The sequence below is a fragment of the Arachis ipaensis genome, chromosome B10, assembly GCF_059453495.1.
Source record: "Arachis ipaensis isolate K30076 ecotype BB chromosome B10, ASM5945349v1, whole genome shotgun sequence".
Lineage (NCBI taxonomy): Eukaryota > Viridiplantae > Streptophyta > Magnoliopsida > Fabales > Fabaceae > Arachis > Arachis ipaensis.
The window spans coordinates 93,268,834-93,275,463 of record NC_142435.1 but is presented as its reverse complement, the minus strand read 5'-3'; positions in this window follow the sequence as shown (position 1 = coordinate 93,275,463).

Genomic DNA, 6,630 nt, shown 5'->3' with positions numbered 1-6,630 from the left:
CAAGTGATTTTCCATATAAGTCATACAAGTCATTTATAAACACGCCGTTTCACGTTTTTTTTTGTGCCTCTTTTTCTTCTTCTTCTTTTTCCGTGCTTTCTCTTCCTCTTCCTCTTCCTCTTCTTCTTCTTCTTCTTTCTCCGTGTCTCTTTTTCTTCTCTTCCTCCCTCTTTTTTTATTGAAATTTCTTCTCCTCTTTTCGTTTTCTCTTTCTCCTTCATCAAAATCACCAGAAAAAATGAAGAAACATTATTCAAGGTACGTTTCTTGCCTTCTCTTTCTCCTTCTTCTTCTTCTTGCTGCACATTCTTCTTCCTCTTTCTGTTCTTCTTCTTCATTTACGTGCTTTTCTCTTTGTTTTCTTTCTTCGTTATTCTCGATTTCCATTGTTTTTTGACATCAAGCTCTGAAATCATTTTTGAAGAAGAAGAAGCAGCAGAAGATGAGGAGGAAAAAGAGAAAGAGTTCTGAATTATGCATAAGGTGTACTTCAATGAATTTTGGGTGTATTTCTTAAATTCTTTGGGTGTATTTTTGTAATCCTTTGGGTGTATTTCTGTAATCCTTTGGGTGTATTGATTTCAAGAAGAAATATACTGTCTCTCCCTATATTGGGTGTATTTCTTAAATCCTTTGGGTGTATTTCTGTAATCCTTTGGATGTATTTCTGTAATCGTTTAGTTTATTTCTGTAACTGTTTGGGTGTATTTCTGTAATCCTTTGGATGTATTTCTGTAATCGTTTGGGTGTATTTTTGTAATCGTTCAGGTGTATTTCTGAAGTTCCATCATCTTCAAAACAATTTCAAAGCTTGATTTCAGAAACCATGAAAATCGAAAAAAACAGAAGGAGATCGAAGGCAAAGAGAGAACGCTTTTCCATACAAATCATACAAGTCATTTATATTCACGTCGTTTTCACGCTTCTTCTTCTTCTTCTTCTTCTTCTTCTTCGTAAAAAAGGAAACGAAGATGAAACACGCGAAGATGGTTCAGTAACGCGCGTGTTAGGCCCAACTTGTAAGACTTGTAAACAAAAATGACTTGTATGTGTAGCACTCCTCCTACAACTATAACTGGATCGAGAGATAATAAATTCATCTTTCAAATATCAAAGATCTATAAAGTCCACTGAAAATAAATTCTCCTGTTTTGCTTTCAAACTTTACACTATTTAGATTAAGCTTTTGAAAATCGAATCGATTATCGAATTTTTTTATTATTAATTTTTATTGATTTATAGATTCAAGGGTAATTCAATCTAAATAATCGAATTAATGAAAATTACTAATATATTTAATATTTTAATATATAAAAAATAATTTTCATATTATATAATGAAAAAAACAATGAATAACAAAAAACAAAACTATTTAAAAAAATACATAACAATTGATAATATAATATTTTATAAATAATACTTTGAGAAAAGGATAAATTGATCCCTGCTTTTTTAGTATGCGAATATTTAAGTTTCTGAAAATTTGGAAATCTTTATCTTTATCTTTATCCTTATCTTTATCTTTATAGTATAGAAATGGGAAGCTCATATGATGACGTGGCACTCATACGTTGAGTCTGAGAGTTTATTTGCTTAGGTGTCGTCACTAGAAATTTTTAGAATTATATTTATAAATTATAAATGATTATTTGATTAGGTTGTTATTTTCAAATTCAAAATTATTTGTTTGGGTTGTTTCACTTAGGTTGTTATTTTTTAAATTTTAAATTATTTTACTGAGGTTGTTATTTTTTAAATTTTAAATTATTATACTTTATCTGCAAATTTAATTCAAATTTAAATTAAAGTCAATTAAATTTAAAAAATTTTAGTCATGAGTCAACTATAAAAATATAAATTATGAGACATATATAACACCATAATTCAAAGTACATCGATCGCTTTCTTTACATATATCCAAAATCTAAAATTACTTTATTTATTCTAATAGCTGGTATTCACAAAATTGCAGAGACCAATCATACAATTGACAATTTGTGTATACGTATACAAGTGATGCAGTTATGGACACTACCAAGTTACGAAAATTCTCAATTACCATACTCAATTGAGATGGTTTGGCTCGATGAAGACGTGAGTTTCTTACTATTTTTTTATATTATTTTAAATTTATATTATTTATATTTTAATTTTGTTTGTTTATCCCATTTAATTGTTCTTTAACTTTTTTTATTAATTATAGGGAAGAATAATACACGCTCCTTAATTAAGAGAGCTTTTGTGTCTCGATTCGTGAATTTGTTAAGAGAAGGAATATCTTACCAAATAAGATATTTTGGTGTTGGGAAAGAGTTGTGTAGAGATACTTGATCCACTTCTATTGGTAAGTTCCAACCAATATTTATTTCTAAAAACATTAGTGATGATATTTTTAATGGTATTTTTTATATTTTTTTTTATTATTAATATATTATATGATACCCTGCATTGAAAGGAGATCTATCGTATACACCTATACTTTTTCTCAACCTAATTGATAAGACCTTTTTCTTCATCATTGAAGTTCAAATATCTGATAATCCATATTTTTCACCTTTTTATAAAGTTAAGAAGATGACTGATAATGTAGATCTCATAAATAAATTCAAAAAGGCTCACCCTATTCAAATTGTGAGTAGAGTTATAAGTGTACCTTTTATTAAAAAATAATTTATATGCTGACGTGGCACTCATACATTGAGTCTGAGAGTTTATTTGCTTAGGTGTCGTCACTAGAAATTTTTAGAATTATATTTATAAATTATAAATAATTATTTACTTAGGTGGTTATTTTCAAATTCAAAATTATTTGTTTGGGTTGTTTCACTTAGGTTATTTTTAAATTTTAAATTATTTTACTAAGATTGTTATTTTTTAAAATTTAAATTATTATACTTTATCTGCAAATTTAATTCAAATTTAAATTAAAGCCAATTAAATTTAAAAAATTTTAGTCATGAGTCAACTATAAAAATATAAGTTATGAGACATATATAACACCACAATTCAAAGTACATCGATCGCTTTCTTTACATATATTCAAAATCAAATTATTCTACTTATTCTAATTGCTGGTATTCACAAAATTGCAGAGACCAATCCTACAATTGACAATTTGTGTGTACGTATACAAGTGATGCGGTTATGAATACTACTAAATTACGAAAATTCTCAATTGCCATACTCAATTGAGATGGTTTGGCTCGATGAAGACGTGAGTTTCTTACTAATTTTTTATATTATTTTAATTTTATATTATTTATATTTTAAATTTGTTTGTTTATCCCCCATTTAATTGTTCTTTATTTTTTTTATCAGTTACAGGGAGGAATAATACACGCTCCTCAATTAAGAGAGCTTCTGTGTCTCGATTCGTAAATTTGTTAAGAGAAGAAATATCTTACCAAATAAGATATTTTGGTGTTGGGAAAGAGTTGTGTAGAGATACTTGATCCACTTCTATTGATAAGTTCTAACCAATATTTATTTCTAAAAACATTAGTGATGATATTTTTAATGGTATTTTTTATATTTTTTATTATTATTAATATATTATATGATACCCTGCATTGAAATGAGATCTATCGGATACACCTACACTTTTTCTCAACCTAATTTATAAGACCTTTCTCTTCATCGTTGAAGTTCAAATATCTGATAATCCACATTTTTCACCTTTTTATAAAGTTAAGAAGATGACTGATAATGTAGATCTCATAAATAAATTCAAAAAGGCTCACCCTATTCAAATTGTGAGTACAGTTATAAGTGTATTTTTTATTAAAAAATAATTTATTTTTTGCTTCCTTGGTCATTAGTAGTATCTAATTTATAAATAATAATTAATAACTAATTGTAATTTTAGGATGTTGACTACATTGGTGGTCTACTTCCAACTTGAAAAGCATTCTCAATCGTTAAAGGGGAAGAAGTAGAAGGTGCTAAAATATTTTTTCAAAAATGAATTTTTTGTTTGTTTGTTTGTTTTCTCAAAGTTAAAGTTAATGTTATTCAAAAAACATTATTGAGATAAAATTAAAGGTGAGAAGGATGTCTTTAATTTAATATAGTATTTTGTACAAAATTTATTGCTTGAATTCTCCAATAAAGTTGTTGACAATGGTGAATCTGAAGTGTTGGAAAATGCTATTACACCACCCAAGCGACTATCTTCAGAGTCGAAAGATTCAGAGGTGGAAGGAGAAACCTTAACTTACAAGAAGATCAAGATTGAAAATGAAAATTGAGAATTTGGATGTACATATTTTGGAATTCCTTTTTAGAGTCTATCTAATAGAATAATGCCAAACATATGTTTGTTTTGGTAGAAACATTATTTTTTCTTGAGTTGTTATTTTTTTTTTTGTTCTTTTTTATTTTTATGTTGGAATTTAGAATTTTTTTAAATATAAATTGAAGTTATTTGGTTATTACTTATGGTTTTATTTTTCAATTCGATTCACACCGTTGATATTTTGTTAATTTCTGATTTAGTCTTTAATGTCATAACTCATAAAGTTATAAATTTCTCATATGATTTATCGTTGATACAATTAAGTTAGTTATTAATTTTTAATGTGTACTTATTTTTAAAAAAAAATCTAATTCTAATTTTTAATTAAAGTATTATGTTTAAAATTTTAAATTTAAATTCAAAATATACTTTTTTTTTATTTTTAAGTAAGCAAATGGGTTTAAGAATACTTTTTAAAAACTTATATAATTTATAATCAAATATGCTAATTACAAAAGATTATATTAAAGTAAATAGAATTACCAATCTTATTAAAATTTAAGGTTATTTATACTATTAAAAAAAATTTTAATTTAGCATTTCTTTATAGTTAATTCTATCTCTAATGTTGTTCCAACAAAATTCAATTAATTTAATATTCTAAAAAAATTTAAATATTTTTCCTAAATTTATGTAATTTAAAAGGTTATTAATTTTTAGATTGTATTTAATTTTATTTATTTTTATTGATAAATAATAGGATTGATACTATTTATGAAGAAACTAAAAAAAATTATTTTTAAATTAACAAATTCCTATATTCCTAATGAACAACGATAGTTTAATTAAAAAATTTTATTTAAAAATTTAAAATTTGCACTAGCTAATTAGGAAACTCTATTTAAAAATTTGAAATTTGAAATTCTAATACTAATTCCTAATTAAGTGACTTCTTAACCGTTTCGATTTTTAAATTTAATTTTTTTTATTTGTCATATTTATAAATTTTCTCTTTACTCAATTTACATTGTTAGATTTTAGATTATCTCTGCACAATAAAAGTAATTTCATCTTTTTCTCTTTAAATATTTTTTTCTAAATTTACGTAATTTATAAGGTTATTAATTTTTAGATTGTATTTAATTTTATTTATTTTTATTGACAAATAATAGGATTGATATTATTTATGACGACACTAAAAAAATAATAGGATTCAAAAATTTAATTAAATCATGAAATATTAAGTTAGTTTTATATTTCTAATATGAAATATTGTTGATATAATTAAGTTAGTTATTAATTTTTAATGTGTAATTATTTAAAATAGCCTAATTCTAATTTTTAATGGCTAATTTAAACACTTTGTTTAGACTTTTCAATTTAAAAAATATTTTTTTAATTCTTAAATAAGCAAATGTATTTAAAAATATATTTTTTATTTACATAATTTATAATAAGTAAATTTGCTAACTACAAAATATTAGGTTATTGAATGAAATTACTTATTTTTTTAAAATGTGAGATTATTTATACTATTTTAAAAAAACTAATATATATTTTTCTATACCAAATTATTTTTCTATCGTACCTAAAAAATTGAACTAATTTAATAGTTCAAAAAATGGAGATTTTTTTTGCTGGTGTGACGCTAATACATTGAGCTTGAAAATTATTTACTTAAGTGTCGTTATTAGAAATTTTTAAAATTTTATTTATAAATTATAAGTTATTTGTTTAGGTGGTTATCTTTTAAATTTTAAGTTATTTGCTTAAGTTGTTTTACTTAGATTGTTATTTTTTAAAATTTAAGTTATTTACTTAGGTTGTTAGTTTTAAATTTTTAAATACGCTTTTTTAAATTGTTATTTTTAGATATTTATATAATTTATAAGGTTATTAATTTTTAAATTGTAATTAATTTTTTGTTTTTATTAACAAATAATAGGATAGATACAATTTATGATAAAACTAAAATAATTATTTTTAATTTTTATTTTCTGATTAGATTAAAAGAGTTTTATGTTTTAAAATAATATTAAATTTTAATTTTTCTCATGCCATTATTTTGAAAGGAGCGTAAAATAAAAATATTAATTAATTAATTAATTAATTAATTAATTAATTTAATAATAAGATCAGGAGTGATATATACAGGAGGTTTGGATTCAAGATGTAGTTGTTAGGGATGAAATCTGTGCTTTCAATCAGATAAATGTGTCATTCTAGCTATCTGTATCTTTCACAGGTAGCATGAGATACATGTTTCATAATTATCAAGATACTCTAGCAATTTGTAAGAAATATATGGATATCCTAATCTTTTAATCACAATGACATGTAATTCGAGTTGGTAAGAGATTGGTAGAGTTAATAATCCAAAGAATTTAACGGTTGAA